The 24430-nt window shown below is 47.4% G+C and overlaps 1 protein-coding gene across 1 annotated transcript in view; it reads left to right on the top strand.

The window, feature by feature from the left end:
- The window catches only part of ST3GAL4 (ST3 beta-galactoside alpha-2,3-sialyltransferase 4), a 1214471-nt gene that overhangs the window by 1077391 nt on the left and 112650 nt on the right, over window positions 1-24430 (top strand). The window lies entirely within an intron of this gene.

The raw sequence follows: 24430 nt of genomic DNA on the forward strand, positions 1-24430 counted from the left end.
CCCTCAGTGTGGGGGATGTGTCCCCTCAGTTTTGTGGGACGTGTCCCCTTGTTTTGTGGGATGTTTCCCCTCAGTGTGGGGGATGTGTCCTCTCAGTGTGGGGGATGTGTCCCCTCAGTGTGTGGGACGTGTCCCTTTGTTTTGTGGGATGTTTCCCCTCAGTGTGGGGGATGTTTCCCCTCAGGGAAGCACTGCCTGGTGTGCCTGGGGTTTGGGGCCAGGCTGGCTAGGGAAGGGTTTGTGTCCCTGTGAGGGCTGAGCGGGAGGGTGGAGGTGGTGGGGTAATTTCAGGTTGGAAGGGACCACAGTGGGTCATCTGGTGCCACCTCTCTGTTCCAGCAGGGCCATCGCAGAGCACACAGCGCAGGATTGTGTCCAGACGAGTCTGGGATATTCCCAGTGAGGGAGACTCCACACCCTCCCTGGCCAGCCTGTTCAGTGCTCGGTCACCACACAGGGAAGTTCTTCCTCGTGTTCACGTGGAATTTCCCGGGCGTCAGTTCCTGCCCGTGGCCTCTTGTCCTAGTGGCTGGCACCGCTGAGCAGAGCCTGGTCCATCCTCTGACACCCTCCCTTGAGATATTTATACACAGGGATGAGGTGTATTTTGGGTAAAGGGATGGAGGTGTGTGAGGCACTGGGGCTGGTCCACAGGCAGCAGGAAGGATGGAGCTTGGCAGGGATGTGCAGTGGCCTCTGTGTGTGCTGTACTGAAGCTGGGGCTGCTCCTGGCACAGAATCACAGAATGGCTGGGGTTGGAAGGGACCTCTGGAGATCATCCAGTCCAAACCCCCTGCCAAGGCAGGGTCACCTGGAGCAGGTGACACAGGAATGCATCTATGTGGATTCTGAATGTCCTGTGAGTGTTGGAGGGAAGGTACTCAAAAACTTGCCACAGAAGTCCTGAGGTTTGTTTGGGTCTGATCCAGAAGGGTGTTTTGCTGCAGCCACAGCATGTGTTCACCCACGGACAAGCCACTTGCACACCCTGTTCACTGTCCAAAGCCTTGGCCTCTGCTTGAGCTTCAGATATATTAAACATAGTCTTGCCTGTTGCTTTATCAGCAAAAGTTCATTCACACTTTTAAGTGGGGTTTAAGTATCAACCACAAGCTCCTTCCTCCAGATAAGTGCCTCTTTGAATGCAAGGACCTGCAGAGCTCTAGTGGAGGATCTTTTTGATAGAGCCATTACCCCACGTCGTGTTTCGATGGCTGACCCTAAACCACTTCATAATGTGCTTTATGAGCTTTATTGGCCTGTCCAGAAACACACAACTGGGGTTTGCTGTCAGCAGGCGAAGTGCAAACCCCTCCCTGATAATTGTGCCGTTTGGTGGCTGCAGAGGTTACAAATCTGATGGCTGCTGTGTGTTTATTCCATCCTCAGTGGCACTGCAAGGCACTTCTGGGAGCACTCCCTGCCTTTGGCAAGGGCCCAGGGGCACCGTGTGAGGAACACTGGGGATCGTGGGTGTTGCTGTGCACCTGGAATTCGTGGCAGAGCTGTGGGATGTGCTTTGTCTCAGACACGGGGTGACAGCCACATTTGCATTGCAAACACAAGTATAAAATTGCCCACTAGATACACTTTCAAAAGTGTTTTAAATGAGAGACATAGTTGAAACTGTTCCACGAGCTGGATTTGATGCTTTCTGGTTCTCATTCCATCTGTGAAGCACTGTAACATGTAATCTACAGTAAGGCTCTGGTGATACCAGCTCTCCATTTGGATAAATGATACCACTCTGTGCTAATGCATTGGGTGACTAAGAAAGGCAAGCCTAGGCATGCACAAGTTCTGAGTGGCGAGCTTTAATTTAGAAGATTTGAAGAATTTCTAGTTGCTGGGATGAAAATTTTTCAGGGCCTGTTGTGAGTGGCTGATGGTGAGTGTAAATGTGCCGAGGCTGGAACAATAGCTCTGAGACATGTGAACTGCTCCGTGTCAGCATATGCTGTGCCAGATGCCAGCAAACAAAACTGGAGGGAAGAACATTGCTGGGGCTGGGGCTCCAACAGGACACAGCAAAGGAGACAGCAAATCATGAAGATGTTGCACAGTAGCCCCTGAAACAGGGAATAGAGTAATTATGGGGGCTAATAAACAAAAGAGGATGCAGAAAATACACAAATTACAGCGATGACAAGGCAAAGTGATGTGATGCATTGTGCTACCTACAGCTCTGATCCTGTCAAACCTGACTAGGGAATTAGCATGAGCCAGGACAGGCCCTGCAGGGCTCACTGCTGATAAACCTGGGGTGCCAGAGCAGTTTGTTGGCTCCCTATTTAGGAGACAGATTTAGTGATGTGTGAGGAGGTGATCCCTATCTATCCATCACTGATCTGGGTGACTTTGAAATTCCTGGATGGAAGATAGCCAGAGCATCCCAAGCAGCTGAGCCTTTCCCTCTGCAATATCTGCCATCAACCTCTCTTTTGTGGTTTTACTTCTTCCTTATTTTGACTGGCTGTCGCTGCGTGGTTTCTGCAAGGCTTGTTTGTTGCTCTTCCCGAGCAGAGTATTTTTCATTAGTCCTGCCTAACTAAAAACAAATGGTGGGCTGCATGTGGGAATGCAGCTTGGGAAAAGTGGAGATCAAAGGGAGGTCCTGACTCAGTGCTGAGAATCCTGGCTGCATTTCCCTTTCACTGCCTCCCACCAAGCTGTGCCTGCTGATTTGGAGCTCCCTGCCTTCACTTTTGTGTCTGAACATCTTTCCTTAAAAAAAAACCTAATAAATGAAGGGAGAATGGTTTCCCCTTCTTCTTTCTGTTTCTTGTCAGTCCTTGCTAATTTTCTTGAAAACTTAATTGGCTCTTTGTGAGGCCAGGGAGTGCTTCCACTGGAATGACCAGTGCAGAGCTCTGCTATCCAGCTCCCCACAACAGGAAAGGGACTGATCTGAGTTGCTTCAGCCCTTGCCAGTTATAGGTTGCTGCTGTGTGTCCACAGGGCCTGTCTGCCCTTCCCGTGGATCTGAAGGTCGCTCATCAGCAAGTCAACCAGGGCTTCCAGGAGCAAACCTTGCCCAGGGGATGAGAGGGAAGGATATGACCAGGTGTCAGTTCCCCCAGGTCTGACTTTTCGGTCTCACCTTTAATAACTGCTGCATATTGATTTTTTACCAGGGGTATCAATTTTTTTCTCTCAAGTGAGGACTTTTTGATCCACGTGATTATCTTTTTCCACTATATTTTCCTTTTTTTTCAGTAAGGAGCAAGACTAGAGAAACTGAAGAAGGGGATTTTGCCCGGCTTGGAACTGTTGGACTTTTGAGGGGTGGCTTTTTTGCCTGGGAATGTCGATGGCAAGGTGCCTCTGCTGAGAGAAGCTCTAGAGAGCAGCTCTGTGCTGGCTGGTGCAGAGTTTAGCTCTGGTTTACATCAGGCTGTGCTTTGAGAAGATGTTCATGTGAAATAACGCTGTATCTTTCCTCCTTTTACTCCATGTTCTGTTTCTCTTAAATATTTTCCTTGGAGTGAAATGATAAATATTTAAGAAATCAGTTGCATTTGGAGACTTCTGAGCTTTCTCTGTTTGCTCTGGGAAGACGCTGATGCCAAGCAGTGCTAGGCTCTGTTTACAAAACAATCCACGACCACAACAAAGACTAGTGAAAGGAAAAAAAAAAAAAAAAAGGTGGGGAAAGGAAGAGTGAGAGACAATGTATTTCTGCTCCTGAAAGCTGCTTTGCATTTCCATAGCACCTTTCCCCAGCGTTTCAGGGCACATCACCAGCATTAGTCACGGCTCCGGCTGGATCTGGGAGAGGAGCGAGGCAATTGCTGTCACCCTTGGGAGAATGAGTCTCCGGGATATATTTAACCCTGGGGGAAAGGCAAATCCTTCCCACAGTGGGGTTGCTGGTCAGTGCTGTACCTTCAGAGAGCCTGTTTTATGGGGTGCTGAGCTGGGGCTCCTGGACGAATCCTGCAGAGAATCTTTACAAAGCTAAACCGGGAAGGGTTTTGCCGTCAAGAAAAAAAGCATCAATGCAACTAGTTCCATTCACCTCGCTTTGCAATTCATCTTCATTTCAGCTGGCAAAGCAAGGCATTCAGTTAGGGCTGGGGTATCAAGTGTGAAATCTTGCCTCTGTTGAAGGCAGGAGGAGCATTGCTATTGACAGTCGGAGCCAGGCTCTTTCCCAGCAGCAGATATTAATGATAAGAGCAAGAGATTTCATCCAAGTCACTTCAGTAGCGAGTCTGGCACGTTGGAGAGGACTCTGCGGGAGGGGAGACAAAGGCTCTGTCATTACCAATATCCCTACTCCTGTTTTCAGAGAATAAATATATCTTTTCCTGGCAATGGGTGTATTGACTCTGTCTGGCTCGTTGCTCAACTGGTCACTCTGTGACAGGCTGTGCTCCCTTCCCCACTGTTTTGGATTCAGACATCTCAGCTCATATTCATCAGCTGTAGGAGAGGGACTTCTTCCTGCCGTATTTTATGGCTAGAATGTTTTGTATTTTGAAGTATGAGCATCTCCCTGACTCATGTAGGACAAACCCACCATATCTACGTTGTTAAAGCTGCTCATCCTTGGGAAAGGAAAGGGTGTACAACATGAGAGATACCACTCTGTGACTACCTGGCTCCTTTCTGTGCCTTCTGTGGGGACAAGCCACGAGCATTTGTCACTGCTGATGCTGCAGCTTGTTGCTGTTGGGTGATGTTTGCTAGAAGGAGAGATAAACAGGAAGATAAACCTGAATAATGTGGTCATACCAGGTGTGAGATGGATATGCACTGTGTATGGTCAGCAGCAGAGGTAAGTAACTCAGAGATTTTACTGAGGGTTAAAAAGTTGTGGTGAGGATGATCCCTGTTATCCCTGAGGTAAAACAGCCCCCAAATTCCAAACAATAGTTAATACAGACCCTTTGATTGGGCACATTTCTGTACACGTGCACAGCTCTGTGAATGCAAGTGACTTCTGGCCTCACAAAGATAAGCATTCAGAATAACTGAGATCAGATTTTTAATGAACCATTCATTTAGACTGTTTAGCACAGAAATTACCATCCTCTGAAATGGCTTGGCTGAAATAGTTATTGAATACTCAAAATGCTTGCAAACAGCAGTCTAAATTTGCAATATTCTATAGCCTTCACCGCAAGAACTGGACACTTTTCCACCCTTTTCAAATTATTACTATTCTGTCACCCCCGTGGAGAACACTGTGTTTGGTTAGAGGAGGCAATGAGAAACATTAGAATAAATTGATTTTTAAAGCCTTGAACCTCTTAATGTTTACAAAATAGTCTCCTCCAGGCCCGTGCATATGTAAAGTTCAGCTGTGTGTAAATACAAGCAGAGCAGAAGAATATTACTTTCTTTTCCAGCCTGTCTCTTTGATGGGCAAATCCACCCAGACGAGAGCAGGGGCTGCCGAGTGGAATCCTTCCCCTCGCTGGGCTTCTCTTGCGTGCAAATGTGATGCTCTGCCTGGGACAGGGCAACACTGCTCCTTTGACTGCTGGCTCTCTAATCCTCCCTTTACAGGCTCAGAACTGCTCCTGGAGCTATCCTGCCACGAAGCATCTGTGAAATCAAGTGACTCCTCGGGTCAATCACATGGCTGTTTCTCCGAGAGCAAACTTCATTCCAGCTGCTCTGACCTTGGTCACAGGGAAGCAGGAATGTGTGGCAGCTCTGCGCTTGTTCACACAGTTTCCCTCTTTAACCCCCTTGTGCCAGGTTTTCCTGAGGTTTGCAGGCTTGCCATGGTTTTGGCGTACTCTGACAGACCCCCCCAGCTGTGGGACGGGCGTTGCACCATCGGTTTTCCAAGTGGTGTGGGTGGAGAACTGCCTCAGCCTGCTCTGGGGATGAGAGACTGGGGAGTGAACAAAGCAGGGGAGAGGGGCCCTGCAAGGCTCAGCACTTGTGCACTCCTCTGACTTGCCAAACAAGATCTCTGTGGAATAACTTTGGCACTTGGATGCTTTTTCTAAGGGAGAGCTGACCCTGGGTTTGGGAAGTTGGTGTGAATTAGGACATGTAGTGTTATACCCACCCTGGGAGGAAAAAGCTGAGAAAGAACATGAATTTAAAACATCAGAGCACTCCAGTGAGTAAAGATACGGGCTGAGGGAAACCCAGCAGTGTCCTGGAATCCAGCTGGGAAAGGATATCCAAGGCACTGTGTGATGGCCATCAGACTTGCAGGGTAGAGCAGCCCCTGCCTTGTTTTCACAGACACTGATTTGGTGCTGCTGCCCACCATGTTTCATGCAGATTGTGTTGTGTAATACTTTGTAAATGTATGAGTGCGTGTGGCCAGAGCTGCCTGTTTCTATTCACGTCTCTCCATCGCCTGGAGTGAGGGAACGTGGCAGATTGGAGCAGGCCTGAGGTTTGGCTGCACAAGCTGGATGAGTGTCCTGTGAGAAATGCACTGTATCTTGCATTTGTAATCTTAGCTTTTCTCTATCTTTGCCAGAGAGTGGCTTAGCCCCTGACACAGGAGCTGTAACATCCAGCTGTAATCATGGCAATTGTGGCATTTCCTTGTACTGGGCATGGGTATGCTTAGAGTTGGGCTGCTGTCACCTGAGGGAGTGGCACGAAGTCCTGAGGCTCTTGAGTTCAGAAAAATGATGAGGAGCTGAAGGATGGCTGAAAGATGGGTCTGAAAACATCACGGGAGGGAATGTGGAGGTGAAGTGATGAGATGGGGAAAGCTTAAACCGAAGTGACGCCTGTCAGGGCTGGACCTGGGCTGGGAGCTGAACTCTGCCTTCCCAGCTGCACCCAGGGAGCTGCATTCCTGCCAGGAGGGTGAGGGAAGGCAGGGCAAGTGAGGGGCTGCACAGGGCAGGTGGCACAAATGCCCTCTGGTGCCTGCTGTGGAGCTGGGATGGATGTGTGGCACTGGGGGGGCTCAGCAGGGCCTGACAGAGCTGTCAGGGGGGAGTGTGTCACACACACGATGCAGATGCTTGGCAGGCTCTGCCTGATGGAAACTTGTGCATGGTTTCTCCCCTCACGTGCACTTCAGACACAGCCACATGCAAGAAAGCTGAGTTTTGGGGAGGAACCAGTGAAATGCATCCCAAAGGTAAAGGCTGTGCTGTCCAGGGGGTTTAAGGGCAAGCAGGACAGAGCAAGACCCAATTATTTTGCTGTGTCCTATATTAACCTTCCATTTATTCCTTTCCTGAACTGGAACACTTCCTCTGATCCTCATGCAATCCTGAGGTGTCTGAAGCTCAGCCCCCACTGGTGATGGTGTGGTGTTTGTGTTGGGTTAATCAGCATGGGGAGAATCACCAAAATTTGTGGTGAAATCTTCATCTACCTTGGAACTCAAGGGCTGATGCATCTTTTTTTTGGCTGTTCTGTTGTTCACAGAATCAAAGAACATCCTGAGTTGGGAAGGACCCATGAGGATCATCAAGTCCAACTTGTAAGTCAGTGGTCCTTGCAGGGATCAAACCCACAGCCTTGGCATTATTGTTGTTCCAGGGAACTGATCCCACACCTGAGGAAAGAGGAGAGATCATTTTTCAAGCTTTTGGTAAATTATTTTTTAATAATTTTTGTGTTTTGTTTTTTATTTTTTTCCTTGTAAACAAACATTCTGTGGAATTCAGGGATGGATAAAACTCTCCACCAGCTGGATGGAAGAAAAACCACGACCGAACCAAGTGCTTTTACTTGGCTGTGAACTCTCCAAAAGCTCTAGGGTGGTTACTTACATCAAATGCACAAGCTGGGAACTCCTGTCTTTGTGGACTTACACCTAAGAGAAGAATTTTTACTTTCCTCCCCCACCTCAGAGCTGGGGGAAGCCCAAGTTGCTCCTGATTTACAAGAACTATGTAATTACAATCAGCAGCAGTAGCTGCCATAAGATCCTGGTGCTCGGTGCTGAACAGGAATTAGTCTTGCATATTTATCTGGAGGATGAAAATATCTACAAATATCTATAAATATATTCAGTTATTATTAGAAGAGCTATTTAAATCTTCTAGTGGTTGGGTGTCCCAGATACCAACTGAGGAAGAAAGGGAAACCTCCTCTTGCAAATGAGTTACTGGGGAATGCTTCATCCCGAGTTTTGCTGCTCCAGGGCAGTTTTCCTGGGCAGGGCTCTCATCTCATCTTTCACAAAGCTTAGTCCACAACTGTAAATATTTGTGGCAACTTGCCCGTGCTGTGTGACCTTTAACAAAGACAGAAAAGCTCTGGAAAGGCTGCTGATGTTTTAGGGCACAGTCTTTAAGAAAACTAATTAATGTAGCACTCCACCAAGGGTTGTTTGCGGGTTTGTTTTAGGAAAACTTCTTTTGTAAACGCAAAATACTTTGTGGTGCTTTGTTTATGCAAATAAATGATTCTGTAGGAATTTAATGATCTCAGAAGTAAATGCAAGCGTCTTTTAAGGTGAGTATCACCTACTCAGCCCTGACAAACCATCACCTGTAGCTTTGGGCCTCACAAAGGTTAACACAGAACTATAAAACTGAAGACTTTGAAACAGCTCAAAGCTCAGTATTTACCTTCACAGAACTCACTGTACAAACTTGCTGAACCACTTAGTAATGATCTAAACCTTCACCCTGATTTTGCTGCACTGAGGGTCAATTTGTAATATTCCTGCAGTAAAGGCCAGAAATCACAGTAATTTTTAAGGGCTGGTGGACCTCAACACATAATTCTTTTAGGCCTGTATAGACATTATTTCACTTAAAGTGCCACATAAAAACCTTAATCTGTAGATTAAAGAAACGTTAAAGCTGCAAAGTTTAACCTGAACAAATGGATAGAAGACAGAAAGCAAGCTGAGGAGATGAACACTGAATTTAGGAGCTGTGCAGCTGGGAGCTGCTGCAGAGCTGGCCAGGGCTACAGTACTGGAAGTAAAAAAGGGGGTTGTTGCACGTGTCAGGCTTGTGGATGTTGGCACTGACCATCCTGAGAGCCTGCAATGGGAGAGGCAGAGATCCTGAGCACCAAGCCAGACTAAAGTGTGGGTTAGTAGAGAAGGTGATAAGAACTGAGCTTTCTGCACCTCCAGGACATAGCAATAACAGGAGGAGTAAAGTTCCCTGGAGGTGATTTCTGCAGGAACTGAGCTGGGCTTGTGCTGGGAACCAGCAGCTTAACTTGGCTTTTCCAGGCTCTGCACAGCCAGCAGAGGCTACTCTGTCTAAGGATCCCAGATGAGGCAGGCAGCATCCCAGAGAGCCAGCTGGAGCTGTGGGAGTAGGGACAACCTGGGGGAAAAAACCACTGGGAGGAAGGGAGAGGTTGAGGGTGGCTTTGGGCAGTGGGTAGGACAGAGGAAGTAGGAGAAAGACGCAGGGAATTTTGCTAAAAGGTTCCTTCACTGATTGATTGGACCTCCACTGAGGAGAAACTGGCCTTGGGTCAAGTCTGCAGTGTTTTTATGTGATTGCTCTCCCTCTGAGCATCCAGAGTGACAGCTGGGCCTGTGGGCAGCAAACAAGAAAGGCATAAGAAACACCCCTTCTGAGTTCCCCAGTATATCCTTTACATGCCCATCCAGGAGCTGTGGGTCTGTTTTACCCCCCAGGCTCTTCTGTTAGGAGGTGAATAGGAAGTGCCCCCACCTCCTTGCATCTGCAGATTCGTTTGAAAATGCTGCATCATCAGTTGTGGCACTTTTTTGGAGCTCATTCATCATAGGGGAGCTCTCAGCTGTCCCTGGAGCAGAGCCACGTTCCAGCAGCCCCTTGAAGTACATGTTGATTAAATATGTAGGTCAGAAAACAGAAAGCACATCCCCATTTATCTAAGAGATGACAGTTTTGTTGCCCAGTGCTCTATCACTGGAGCTGCTGATCATTTTTTGAAAGTAATATAATAACAGCTTTGTTCTCAGCTCAGAGATTGAGGGGAGTCACCAGGTGCTGCTTCCCAAAGGGCAGGTGCAGCTTATGGAGTGACAGGACACAGGGAATGGCTTTAAGCTGAAGGAGGGCAGGGTTAGATTGGGAATTAGGAAGAAATTCTCCCCTGGGAGGGTGGGCAGGCCCTGGCACAGGTTGCCCAGAGAAGCTGTGGCTGCCCCTGGATCCCTGGAAGTGTCCAAGGCCAGGTTGGACGGGGCTTGGAGCAACCTGGAATTGTGGCAGGTGTCCCATGTGTTGGAATGAGATGGTCTTTAAGGTCCCTTCCAACCCAAAACATTCTGTGGTTCTGTCATTCAATGGCAATAATTATTACAAATACCTGCCAGGGGATAAGGATGAGGATTGCTGGGATAGAAGAAGAATTAATAACAAGCAGCAAAGTCTTCAGAGCAGAATCTCTCTCTGTTCCACGAATAGGCTGAACATAAACCAAGTGCTTCTCCACAGCGAGAGAAGCCAAAAATTATGCCAAAAATCATGCCAAAAATCAAGCCAAAAATTACACCTGAAATCCTACAGGCAATTGTTGTCCCTGAGCCTTCATTATGGCCCTATGTTTTTTCCTGATCTTCCAGCCCTGAAGGAATTGGCCAGGGAGCTCCTGCTGCCTGCCTGGTTTGTGCTGCCTGTCCCCCCGCCCTCTGGAGTAGTTCACACAGCACTGAGTGAAAAGGATGCCTGGTCTGACTGAATCATTCCTCATTAGCTCAGTGGGCAGCAGATTTAGGAGCTAGATTTGCAGTGAACATTTATTAGATTTTGCCTCTTCTGGGGATAGCTATTTTTTTTTTTACCATCAGATTCCATGACTTAGCAGCATAATTAGCTATTAGACACATATACTCCAGTCAAGAGCTGCTTTCTAATTTTTTTTGTAAGCCTGCTTAATCTAGGGGACTTTCTTTTCTCATTTACAGGGGAGTTTTGCACAGTTCTTCTGACAAGTGCAAGATAGCTAGTGGGAATGAGATCTGCAATTAATCCACTGGATGCTCAGTGCAGGCAGAACAGCTCTTGGGTGAGGAAACTCTTCAGGTTCAGGAAGGTACCTGGCAGGAGGGCAAACACTGCTAGAATGGTGGGGTTTGGCACGGGGTGGGTTCTGCACCCAGTAAATTCATTTCAGGTACTGGGGGCAGGAGGGAGAAAATTCTGTCTCTCAGCATTCCCCTGCATTTTGGACAGTCCCATGTGCATGATTCTGCACTTCCTCGTGCACAGCTGATTCACTGGCTTTCTAGAGCAAAAAATAAACTGAAGCTGGAGTTCAGTTCCCCACCTTGCCCTGTGGATGTGTGTGCTGAGGGGGTGTTGTGTTGAAAGGGAGCTCAGCACTGAGAGCCTGAGCTGTGGGAGGTCCCGACTCAGCCCCGGCACTGCCGAGCTGGGTGGATTTGGTCACGTCTCCTCACTGTCCTCGGGCTTGGCATCCACAGAAACAACTCCAGAGATGCTGGGGTAAAATGGGAGCCCCTTGGCTGCTGCAGTGTTGGGGTTTGTCCCAGAAGTGTTAAACGTGGTGGGAAGCACAGAGCGAGGACGGTTGTCCCTTTCAATTAGGCTGTTCTTTTATGTAGCACTGCTTGGTTTACTGCTCAGGAAGTATCTCGGTTTCTTGGCTCTCTGGCTGCTGTAGTACCTGCCATTTATTGCAATTTACTTGGGGGACTGTTCTCCAACTGCCTGGTGTTCTTGGATCAGACTCAACCCCCTTTGATTCCTGTTGTCCTTTTGTCTTTGCTTACTTGGCTCTAAACATTTTGTTCCTGAACACAGGCCCAGGTTTCTCCTCTCCCCTCCTGCTGCAGAAATCCAAACACTGCTTCTGAAGCAATTCATCAAGCAGCATTGACACACATGAAGGGAATTGGTACTCTTGATTTTTACTTTTTCCCAAGCTTTGCCAGCGATTCTGTACTGCTTTTCCCAAGTCTTCCTGTATTGGTTGACTACACTTTGCCTGGTGATAATCCACGTTTTTCCAGTTACCTGATCCTCCTTCAGTGCTTTGTAGGGACAGCAGAAGCCACACCACCAATGGAGTTGTGTGTGCAGCTGCCTGACTCCTGGGTGGATATCCCAAAAGCCAGGCATGTCCACACAGCCATATTCCCAAGGCAAACTCACTTATTCGGTCACAAAATTCCCAAAATGTGGAGTGAAGACTGAGAGGGAATGGGGCAAAGTCTGCAGGAGTGCTGGCTCTCCAATTTGGATCTGGAGGCAAGACCTCTGCTAATGGTGTCCTGGTGGAGTTTGCCAGAAAGGAGGAACAAAATGATGTTCTTGATGTAAAAGCTGCTTTTCCATTACCTCTCCTGATCTCCAGGGAAGAGTGGAGTTGGCAAAAAATGGAAAATAATTGAGGTCTGAACAGAAATAGTAACTGTCCCCAGCTGTTCAGTGTTATTCTGTCACAGCTTTCTGCAGACTGAGTCCTTTTCCCATTTTATTGCTACATTCTGTGTCAAAAGGTCTCCCAGAGTGACATTTGGGCTAAACTGGTTTCTCAGCTCCTCTGCACTGGGGCACTCTGGTCACATCAGCACCTGCCTGTGCCTGGAGCTGCTTTGCATTCAACCTGCTGCCCTTCCCTTGGCTTTATGGCAGAGCTTGCACCACTATCCCAGTCTGAGATGAAGAAAACCAAACCCTAAACCACAAACAAACACAAAAGGACTCGCACACAAAGAGTGGTGACTCTCCAGGCCAGGTTGGACGGGGCTTGGAGCAACCTGGGCTGGTGGGAGGTGTCCCTGCCCATGGCAGGGGGTGGGATGGAGGAGCTTTAATGTCCCTTCCAATCCAAACCACTCTGGGATCCAGGAGAAGCTGCTCTGGCTGAGGAGATAGATGTGAACAGGCTTTGCTTCTCTCTCCTGGATTATTCCAGGAGTTGAAGTGTGTCCTGCTCACATCAGGGCAGCCTTGGGTCTGTGCAAAACTGCAGCAAACCCCACCCAAAATTTCTTATTTTGGATTGTGTTTATCCTTAGCAGCCTGATCTCAACATTGCTGAGAGGAGGAAAAGTGTTAACCCTGTTTTGTAAATGGCCAAAGCTGCAGAGGCTGGAGTGGAGCAGGGGCTGTAATCCCTAATTCTAAATTCTCTATTAAAACCCTAATCCCTGGGCAATCCTTCTGCTTCAGGCAGAGCTGGGGATGGATGGGGTATAATTTATCTGAAGTGATGCACCTGCCTCTGTTTAAAGCCACTTATTTTCCTTCTGGCCCTGTGTCAAAGTGGCTTTTCTATTTTATTTTTAGTTTTTCACTGCCAAATTCATTTTTTGCCGGAGTGATTAAAAATTGAATTGTTTGCATGTTGTAGGTCTCTGTTGGACTCCAAATACTTCAGTAAGTTCCATGTAGGCTAACAGTATCCTGGGACTGATACAGGTTGATGCCTGGACTGGTTAAAGAGGAAAAATCCAAGCATGTGGTTTCCAGAATTCACTGGCTGGTGAGAATCAAAACATCTCCTGATTTGCCTGAGGATCCTAATTTTTTTGGAAGAGATTTAATGGGAAAAGGGAGAAAACCACAGATACTTCACAGAGAATATAGGCAGAAAAGAACAGCAGGATGGGGGGAGTGTGGAAGTAGGTCAGATGCATTGCAGACAAAAAAAAATTCATTATTATGATTAGGAGAGATTAAGGAAGGCAAGAGCAAACAGCATCAAAGGAATCCAATTTATCAAGCCATTTAAACAAGAGCATTCCTTGCAAAGCAATTTCTCCATACTGCACATCAGTTTGGAGCAAAATGAGAGGAGACTGTCCCACACTATGCATTTAATTCAATATCCAGTCTTCTCTAAATTAATCCATGAAGAAACCTGGTTTAATTGTCATGAGGAACAAACACTGCAGAACTGCTGCCCACCTTCCTTGCTTGAGTTCTTTCAGAGATTTCATTTTTCAAGCTCTAATTACCACTTAGAGCTGCAGGTGAGGGATGCACTGGGGTAATGGCAGTGCTGGCTGACAGCACTCAATCAATCCCTGCTGCAGCACATCAGGTGCTTCACACGAAACAAGGAGGGTCTCATCTCCAAGATTTCGTATCAAAGGCAATTTATAAGGGTGAAGTTATTTCATCTGAGGACATTAAGAAACTCGGCAATGGCAAGTAGATTTTTGTTGCTTAACTTTTGGGCAGTGAGGAGCCTGGAAGAGGTGACCAGATGTGACTCAATCTCCTTTCCTACCCTTTTTTTTTCTCAGTCTTTTTTAGTTTAGAGCTTCTCTGTCCCAAGTGCCATAACAGCAAGGACGTGGATTTTGAGTTGGATGGGGTTTGCTTGCCTTGTTTTTATCAGAAATGGATACTGAAAGCTTTAGCTCTCTAAAACAGAACATTCTGCTCCTCCAGCGTGTTTTGGGGTTTTTTTTGATGCACCTGAATGGCAAACATAGGCAGTGCCTCTTCATTTGCAAGAGGCCTTTTGTAAGACAGACCCTGTGCTGCTGCAATTCTGTTATAATTGAGATGTTGGGGCCTGTGAGACAGACCCTGTGCTGGATGAATTCTTTGACTTCACCCCAAGCTGGAGTGTTCCTTGCATGTTTTTTACCATTGGCTTGGGTCCTCCAGGCAGAAACCACAACCTCTGAGCTGTTTGACAGAGCTCAAACGTTTCTTAGCAGGAGCAAGCTGTCAGAAATTTAAACAAGATGTGGATGTCTCTTAGCAGTGGGTTAAAACACTGGCTGAGCATCTGAAATGTCAGAGCTCTACTAGCAGAGCTGGTTGTGCAGCCTGAACCAGGCCCTGCAGAACTGCTGACTCGAGCCAGAGCGTGGGGAAAGTTTGGCATTTTAGAAGTTTGTCATTAACAGCACATTTTATGCCACTCATTAGTTGCCTATTCAGGAGGAAGTGGGGGATGAAGAAAGCTGCAGCTCCCAAGCTGAAGTCACAGCTGGGGCATCCTCAGCCTTCCAAGACGAGAAGTTGATTCTTTTCTGCTGCTCTTGCAGCGATTTGGGGCAACACAAACCCAGCCTGAGTGAACTCCTTTGCTCCTGACTGGCTGTCACTTTGTCACTCTGGTACTGCCACCCTTAAGGTGCAGGCACTGCCACAACTCTGCCCTTTGTACAGCAAATATTTCTGATCTTGGTGGAAATAGCCTGACTCTCCTTTGTTTGGGCAACAGTGTGAGCGTGTGGGGAAAATCTCGTCCCCAGTCTTGTCTTGGACCTCCTCGAAAGATTGGCATAAATATGGAAGCAAGATATTAATCTTTTTATCTTGATGAAACTCCAGATCTTGATGGTTTTATGCTAAAGGCTTCCTTCGAGTCTTGCTGCCACAGCTCTGACTGGTTTAAGTTGCTCTGGAGCTTCTGGGTTCAATAAAAGGATGGTAAATTATACCTGAGAGCTTTTGGTCCCTTTTTGCTGCGTGGTTTTTGCCCTGACAATACCAGGGAACTCAATCTCAGGGCTCTGTGGTCCAGCACCCTGTGAAATCTTGGGCATGAAATGGTGACAAGTCTTAGCATTTCAAGCCCTGCTTTGGAGTGCAGTGCTGGAGGTTGATCCAGTCTGATGCTGTGTGGGCTTGGGAGGAGAAAGGGAGCAGCAAGACATGAAGCACAGCTACTTCTTATAAACCAGCACACTGGAAACGCTCTGGAATCACACAGTGGAAAAGAATAAGGAAAAATCAGGCCTTGCCACAATTGTCTGGGTATCTGGACTCTGTTCCTAAATGTGCTACTGACTCCTGTGACACCCTGTAAGTCCTTTTAAACACTCTGTGCTTCGGGTTTCCCATTTACAGGAACGCTGGCAGTGGTTTAAGACTTAATTAAGGTTGATGAAGAGCACTGCGTTGCTGTGGGAGCTGCTGGGAAAAAGGGTAAGTCTTGCCATTATTATTCCTATTAGTATTGTTCCATCTTGGAGCTGTCAGGTTACATAAATCTGGGCAGATGCCTCAGAGCATTGTGTGCAGAGGGAAGCTCTCTAAAGGAACAAATTCCCTTTTCCTTTGTCTTGGACTAAAATATCCTGATTGTATGGGAAGGTGGGACAGCTATTGCTGAAAAGGAGGTAGAGAAGGGTAGGAAGGAACATAATGCACCTCTAGAAAAAGAAGACAGGGGAGAGAACTTCCTCCAAACACAGGAATTATCTCCAAACCAGCCTGTTGAGAGTGTCCAAGAAACACTGTGACATTAAGGGGCTGTGAGACAAAGGCTCTTCCCTTAACACCAGGCAGTCTGGGATAATAGCACTGAATGGTATTTCTTTTTCACCTGAAAGTCTTAAAGGTATTTTAAAACACATCAGCTGGACACCCAAACTCATTTGCCTTCTTTGTGGCAGTCTGGCCTAACTGATCCATAAACTCAGAAGTTGAAAACCTTGGCTGTTTCTGTGGGAATTCTGTGGGGATTCCACAGGGTGCTTTTAACCAAATGTGAACATGCTGGACAGAATTATATTGGAGATTAATAGAGCTGTAAAAGAGAAGTATTAAACCACGCTGCCCAGCAATCCTGCAACATTAGGAGTTACCTATACACACTCTCCTTTCCTGAATCCCTCCCCAGGGCCTAATACAGAACTTTTTAGGCTCTTTCTAAGCCTGCCCCGTTTGTTGCATTGCTCTATGAACTGCTGTCACATATCTGCTGCCTTTTGAGGGAATTACTGGAACTGGAATCACTGGTGGTGCCATTATTCCTTATATAGATGATTTAATTACAGCAGTGAGATGGTACAGGGTTAATTAATTGTTGCTTATTAAGTGCTTTGAGACCTTGGAATGAAAGATGCTCCATATGTGCAAGGGATGATTATTAGTTATTAACAGTGATGCTCCCAGCCATTTGCAGGGTAAAAACAATTTAGTTCCACTGTGAAATATTAAATTTGCAGTCTAGTTGGATTCGTGGCACATTTCAGGTTTGCAAGTGCAAAGCCAAGTGTGGTGATGCCAAATTTGGCTTGTGGGAGCGGTTCCCATCAGCCTCCCTTGGAACAGGAAGGAGCTGGGAATGCAGCAGGTTGCAGAAACTGGAGGAGGGGGTTGTGTGGGAGGAGGTTCCTGAGCTTCCAGTAAATTCCATAGGAAAGGGAAGAGCTCACAGGAATATTGAGGTACATTTAATGATCTCATGGTCACTGAAGAGCATCACTGAACAGGCTTGTGGGCAGCACTGGGGTTCCACTGCCTCCAGAGCCACCTTCTCCTAAGGAGGCTTTTCCTAAACACTCTCTCCACCAGCAGCAGTGAGAGGCTTGTCTGAGCCCATGGACTGTGTATCTGGGTGGAAAATCAGGCTGCCTAAGCCTCTGCTATTTATCCTGGCACTCAGGATGCAGTGCTGTGTCTAGAGAGATATTTCACCAGTTCTCAAAATTTAATAACTCAGTGTGTCAAAATATGAGCTGCTCAATTGCTGGGATTTCTTTACTCCTTTCAGAGAGATCTCTGTTCCCTTTGCTCCTTCTTGCCACACTTCTTCTTTCTTCTATTGAGGAATGAACATATTTACTGATGAGAAGGAGGAAGAGACAGAATTCCATCCTTTTGTTGCTTCCCATGAATGAGCACAAAGTGCCTTATAAAGCTTCTTCCACACCTGGAGGTTCAGGATTTGTCTCCATCCCTGAGATGAGCCCACTTGCCGTGGTTGGGGGTGGGGGGAAAGTTCCTGCAATGCCTCAGAGTGGAAGGGGACAAACAGAAACTCTGAATGCCAAGCAAGAAGACTGACATTAAAATCAATGGGAAAGCCTTGTTTTCTGTCCCTGGGAAATGACCACTGATCACTGCAGAGGACTCTTGGATGTGGGAGAGAACCAAAGGAGCTGCCAAAGGATGGATTGGAACCCCTGCAGCACATTCCTAACTCCTTTAGTGGACAAACCATCTTATAGGTAGAGCTGGAGCCCTAAAATAACATCTCTGCTGGCTGCTACGTGCCTGAGGGGCTTGGTTTCTGCATTTCTAACCTCTCATCCAATCCCTCTCCCAAGGACAGTGTTTGTTGCTGGGGAGGAGCAGAACTGCCCTGCTCCTGCTCAGGAATTCTGTGCAGTACATCCTGAACTCCTGATTCACTCTGCATATGCACACTGGCTGTGAGCTGCATGTTTAATGGCTCCAGAGCTCCCTGCCATCCCTTACAGCTCTGCAGGTGCTGTAGGGATGAGCTTAACATACCCAATGGATGTGTTCAGGAGTCCTGGACACAGAGCTGCCTCATCAAAGCTGCTGCAGGATACCCAGAAACCTGGGAAAGTGGATGTGTCCTTCACTCCTGCTGGGATAAAATCTGCTGGAAGGAAAAACAACAGCAAAACCAACAAAAAAAAAAATCCCATATATCTGAGAACCCTGCGTAAAAACAAGTTGGTTTGGGGGTTTGTTTGACTCTTTTGGGGTTGATTTCTTGTTTTCTTCATCACTGTTTAGCACTGAGGTGTGGCATCCAAATGACAGGATTTTTAAGCAGCATGAGAGATTGCCTAAAAGATTCTTCCCAGTTAACTGGCACTATCCTCTGGAAAGTTTTCACCAGTTATAATGGACCTAAACCTTTTCCTGTTCTCAATGAGCAAAAATCTAGGTCTGTTTTTCAGCTCGAGGGTTTAGGGGAGCTTATTTTCATCTGAACTGGCTTTATTTTCCAGAGAATGAGGAGAGTTGTAAGAGGAAATGGCTTCCTGAAGGTGTTGGAATGTGTATGGGACACCAGCAGGACTCAGCACCTGAACACAAAAACTTCCTTGGAGAGAGCCTGTTGCTCTTTTCCTGCCTGTGCCCAGCAGCTGGTACTGCTGGGCCACAGCTGGGGCTCTGAGATGCTCCTGCAGCACAGATGATGATGATGATGATGATGATGATAAAAATCCCCCCCCCCCATCACTGAGTGAGTGAAGGAAAACTCCAACAAATGCAGAGTTCAAACTTTTATATTCTGACGGTGCAGATTGGGATTTCTGGCTTCAACAGCAGGACAGGGGAGGAAGTCAGGGCAAATTCCATTGGAAAACCTCCTTCCCTGGAGCTGTTGTGTAGTGTGAGATCTTGCAAATGCTGTGGCAGGTGGAGACTTGCATTTTTCTCAGTTACTGCTGGGGCCCAGAAATGTGAATGTTTTTTATGCTGCAACTGTTTTGACTCAGAAGAATTATCCTCTGAACCATGCTCTGGCTTCCCTGGGCTCGGATCCCCCCTCAGCCAAGGTGTGTGCTGGGCAGAGGCAGAGGGAGGATGGCTGGCTGCCCATTTTGTGGGTGAGAGAATCTTTGATTAAACCTTCCCGGCTGAGTTATCACACAGGGACCTACTAAAGATGGGCTATGAAATTTGCAGAGCGTGGCTCACAATTTGCCAGGATCTGGTTTACTATTTTATCCATGAAACCGCTCTTTTAATATTCAGCTCCTGCTCAGGGGATTGAAGGGATGGGGAAAACCATCTGCAACATGATTAGCAGTGTCAGTATAAAAGAGATCCTTTAACAAGGTGTTATGGCAGGCTGTTGTCTTCCTCCTGCTTCAGCCAGCCCCTCCACCCCAGTGCTTTTATTTTCCCTGCTTAGTCAGCAGGTTCTAAAGCAGATTGAAAGCAAGGATGAAAGCAAACAGCCCTAAAAATGCTGACTTCTCAGAGCGCTGCACCCTGTCATTCAGGCACCCAGGGACAGAAGCACTACCAACATCTTCCTCACAGCAGGCTTTAATCTCCCTCCGTGGAGAGGGAAAACAATTTACAAACAGTGATGCTAAAATTAAAAGCTTAGAAGAAATAATTCCTCACTCGACCTGAAGAAGGTGGTGTACAGAACAAAGAGGAAAAAAGCAAACCCACTCTAGTTTTCCCTTTTCTGAATATATTTTTTTTTTTTTAAAGCCTGGATGAATCAGCCTGGTGTATTAAACTCTCAGGGGGGTGGAGAGAGTGCAAACTGCAGCCTGGGTTTTGTGAGTCCCTCTGCTCCCATTGGCTGCCCCTGCTGGTTTATTCCACCTGAGACTCTTTCCAACTGCAGAGAAAGTAAAAGGACTTGGTTAATGTTGATTTAATGCCCAAATTTTCTGCGCCTTTTAGACAGGCACTTCCTATATAACACAGCTCCCTCGTTTTCCCAGAGTCATTTAATTTGAATTGAAGACTCAGGGCCCATGCACAGGTAATGCAATGCTATTCAATGAAGGAGCTTTATCAAAGCAAAACAGAGCAATATTGTGGTGGGTTTTTTTGTTTTATTGGCTTTTGTTTTGCCAGCTGGCTGAGGCACCAGGTAGTTCTGATTCTGCCTTTCCTGCTGCTGCCCTTCACCCCGCGGGTCAGTGCCGTCTGTGAACCACTAAATGATGTGCAAAGAATACTCTCTCATCTCTCTGCCTTCTGTCCAAGCTTGTCTTTGATCCATCTTACCTGGATAGGATAAAAGAATCCATGTTTAGTGCGTGTAACCCACAGCTCAAGCCAGAAAAAGAGCTCAGTAAAGACCCAAAGAGCAACAAAACCCTCCTGCTTCAGAATTCAGTGATATTTCTTGCCTTCACCACTGCTTGAAGGACTGAAGCTTTTAAAACCTTGATTAGAGAAGACATTAATGGCATCTGATTCATCCAGTAACGTGTCTTTAAACTGGTTTGCTGTTTTCAACACAAAATCTTGGGGGCTCAGAATTCTTCCCTGCTCCAAAGGAAACTGAGACACTGGCAGGATAGATGACTGATTCAAGACCACATCACGAGTTCTGAGACAACTACAAGAAGATGTCTGAGCTAATCCTGAGCTAATTGATGCAATCTAAAATTCACATTGTCTTCCACAATTGTCCTGTTCTGGGAAGTCCAGCCTCCAGGGCTTTATAAGAGTAGAGTGTTTGATTTTCCCCCTTTCCCTGGGGAAGATGAGCCTGGGAGATCCCGTGGGTCTTTGGAGATGCCAGAGAACACCTTTTTTTGTAAGAGTAAAGACTTGTCTCACTGCTCCCCTTCTGTTTGACTGTGACCTGTGAGAGGCTCCAGAGGAAGGGAGGACATGAGACCCTGACACGTGGCCCAGGGTGCTGTAAATTATTGCTCTGGGCCCCTGGAAAAGCACAGGGGAACTGTCAGGAGTGGAAAGAGAGGGCTGGTGTGCGAGGAGCTGAAATGGTGGGGGAGAAGGAGGAGGGCAACAAAAACACGTGAGCACAAGAGGTTCAAAGGCATTCTTTGGCTTCTTCTGCCTCTGTGCCTGCTCTGCCTCAGCCGGGGCTGGGGCCGGGAAGGCCCCTCTTAATCTACATTTCCTTTTCCTCTTTGGCTGGGAATGGCAGTGCCGTGTCAGTGACCCTGCTCTCCCCCTTTCCCTCTCCGTTTCCTTTCCCAGCAGTGTCTCTGGGAAGCGTGGCCATCTGGCTGTTCGCTGCAGCACGAGCTGAACCCTCAGAGTATCCTTTGGAATGTGCTCCTGCTTTAGTGCTTTCCCTTTGCATTTTCTGTCGGTCTCGCTGTGAGTTCGCTGTCCCAGAGCATCCCACGCACTTCCACGGCTCCTCTTTCCCCCACAACCCCTCGACATGCTTTCTATTCGTTTTCTATTATTTTTATTCCGTTTTTTTTTTTTCTCACGTTTCTCTGCTTCCTGTTAGTCGAGGGAGCTCCATCCCACTCAAACAGTGCCTGGCTTCAGGCATCAAACCCCCTCCTGCTCTGATCCCATCCATCCCGGGTCGAGACTCTGACCTGGGGGGCATCGCTGGAGGCGGAAAGGGAAGATGCAAACGGCGATTCCAGAGGAAGTTCGGCTTTAAAAGCTTTTAGAGTTCAGCACTGGGATAATCAGCAAGAATCCTCAGCCCTTTGTGCTCACAGTCCGCTCCGCTTAACTCCTTCAGTGCCAGGAGCAAGCAAAGATGTTGGCAGAGAGACAGGGGGACAAGAAAGGAGCGTCTTCCATGGAAAATCCAGCTATTCTGTGTTGGTAAGAGAGCACAAGGTACCAAGAATATAAAGATGAAATAGAAGTCTGTCCTGGGTACTTTCATAGTCCTTTCCTCTTCCAGGATATATCACAAGAGAATGTTAAATATGCAGCTGCTGCAAAGAGATTTCTGAATGGATTTCTCATGAAAAAATGGATTGATTTGAAAGTTCAACACAGGGATAATCAGCAAGAATCTATTGGAAAGAAATCTTCTGGATCTCTATGGATGAAATCTTTTGGATCTATTGGAATGAAATCTTCACTTGTGCCTGGTGGTGAGATAAACTGGTGGTGAGACTGAACCTTTCTCTCCTCTTGCAGATTTGTTCTCTCAGGCACGTGGTGTGACCCTTGGGGTGTCCTGTGCAGGGCTAAGAGTTGGACTTGGTGATCCCTTCCAACTCAGAATATTCTGTGACTCTATTAGAAGAGGGTTGTTGTTTTAGGCTCTTTGAGTATTCAAAGCTTTTCCTTTTCATTCCTCTTGCTGTTTTACAGTGACCTTCCCATATGGACACATCAGGGCAGGGCTGAAGATGAGGCTGGTGCTCCCTGTGCCACCACAAGTGTTCCATGTGACAAGCAGCTGGAGAGCCACTGACAGCTCCCCAGTGCCAAAGGATGTGGACCCAGAGGAATTAAACAACTGTGCATCACTGCAGCTCCTGACAGCTTCCAGCTGCTGCTGGAAGTGATTCCAGATGTGGTTGGGAGCGTCCCAGCTTTGGGAGGGGGAGAGCTGTGTCCTGCTCCCCGAGGGGACAGCTGGCATCACTGTCCTTGTCCTTTGGCCCCGAGAGGGGAGATCAGCAGCGCTCAGAAATGCCCCCAAGGGGCCTGTCCCTGTCCCCACAGCAGCTCTGTCCCCTCAAGAGCTCCCAGCTGGGCGGTTGACCAAGGACTGTCTGTCCATCACCTGTAAACCCTTTCCATTCCTTATGCCCAGTGACCTTCAGGGCCCCGCTGTCCCCCACGGTGAAGGTGTTCGCGGGAGACCCCGAGGGACCTCGGTGATTGTCTCGTCTGCCAGCACAGGGCGGGAACTGCCCTTGCTTTGCCTCATCTCCCTGCTTATCCCGGCCTGATGCCTCCCCCTGCTGTTCCCTGCCTGCGTGGCGCTCGGCATCCCGCGGTATCCAGCGGTTTTCCAGCGGTATTCAGTGATATCCAGCGGTATCCAGCGGTATCCAGCGGTTATCCAGCGCTATCCCAGCTCTCCCTCACCGCTGGTACCCCCAGAGCTCAGCTCACACCCTCACAGGCGGCAGGAGAGCGGAGGTGGCACAGTGAGTGACACTCCACGGAACAGGAGGATGGATTTGCACGGGGATCGTGGGCTTGGCATCCTGGAAAGCAGAGGGATTCAGGTCTGGGAACCCCAGACTGAGGAGCTGAAGGCCATTGTGGTGCTGACTGCAGGCACTTCTCTCATTTTCCCCACCTTTATGACAGCACCACCTCCCCTCCTCCCTCCCAGCGCTGGAGTTGAAGTGATTTGCTAAGCTTGCCGTGGTTTTGTTTGGTTTTTTTTAATGCTACTTTCAGCACTTAGTCCCAGTTTCATTAAAGTCTTTCTTTTGTCCTTCCCAGCTTGAACACTTCTAGGCTGGAGTGGGTTATATTTTAGTGTTCTTAAAGTAACAAATGTAATTATTTGATCATGGGAGAATACAGGGAGGAAGATGCCCCATCCCTGGAAGTGTCCAAGGCCAGGCTGGGCAGGGTTTGGAGCAACCTGGGCTAGTGGAAGGTGTCTCTGCCCATGGCAGGGGGTGGAATGAGATGAAACATTTTAAAATATCTCTCCAGTGACTAATGTATGTTTTTACAGATAATTAATCCTACTCTCCATAAAAGTTTGCAAACTAATTTTTTAAAAATCACTTTTATAAATGCACTAAAAAAGCAAAATAATTAGTAGAAGTTGTAACATTAGAAATCAAATGCCATTGTCTTATTAAATCTGTAGTGAGATGCTAAAGCTGAATGCATTCCAATGAGATGCAAATTTACAGTGGCACAGGGCTGAATTCTCTGTTTCAGGTGCCATCATGTGAAGGCTCTGGGGTTGCTTTTCTGAAGATGCTGTTTCACCCCAAAATCACTGCCCAGGGCTGTCCAAGGACATCTGCCCTGAGCCACTGGAGAGATCCTGCAGGGAAGGACTGTGACACAAGATATCTGCATTTGGAGTGCTGCCCTGAAAATCACTCCTATTTCCCTGGACAAATCTCATCCTTCACCTTTGCCTCCAGTTCCCCACGTGTGAAGAAAAGGATGGTGTTGCGTGGTCTGTGGATGTTGGGAGAATGAATCCAGCGGTACTTTCAGGGCACTCAGATTCTGTGGTCACAAGCTCAGGGAAAAACCAACCAATAAAGAAAGTGATGAACAACACAGACCAGTCTAAAGCATTCCTTGGCCAGGGTACAGTTTTAGTGACTCATGGTCTCGTGCAGAGTAAAACAACACCCCAGTTTCTGACAGAACAATAGTCTGATGTTGCATCATGCACCCAGGAGGCAGTTCTGTGTTTTATACACGTGTGCTTTGCAGCCTTCAGGAAGATTCAAGGGGGGTT

The sequence above is a fragment of the Myiozetetes cayanensis genome, unplaced genomic scaffold (assembly GCF_022539395.1).
Source record: "Myiozetetes cayanensis isolate MyiCay16 unplaced genomic scaffold, myiCay2020 scf29, whole genome shotgun sequence".
NCBI classification, from domain to species: domain Eukaryota; kingdom Metazoa; phylum Chordata; class Aves; order Passeriformes; family Tyrannidae; genus Myiozetetes; species Myiozetetes cayanensis.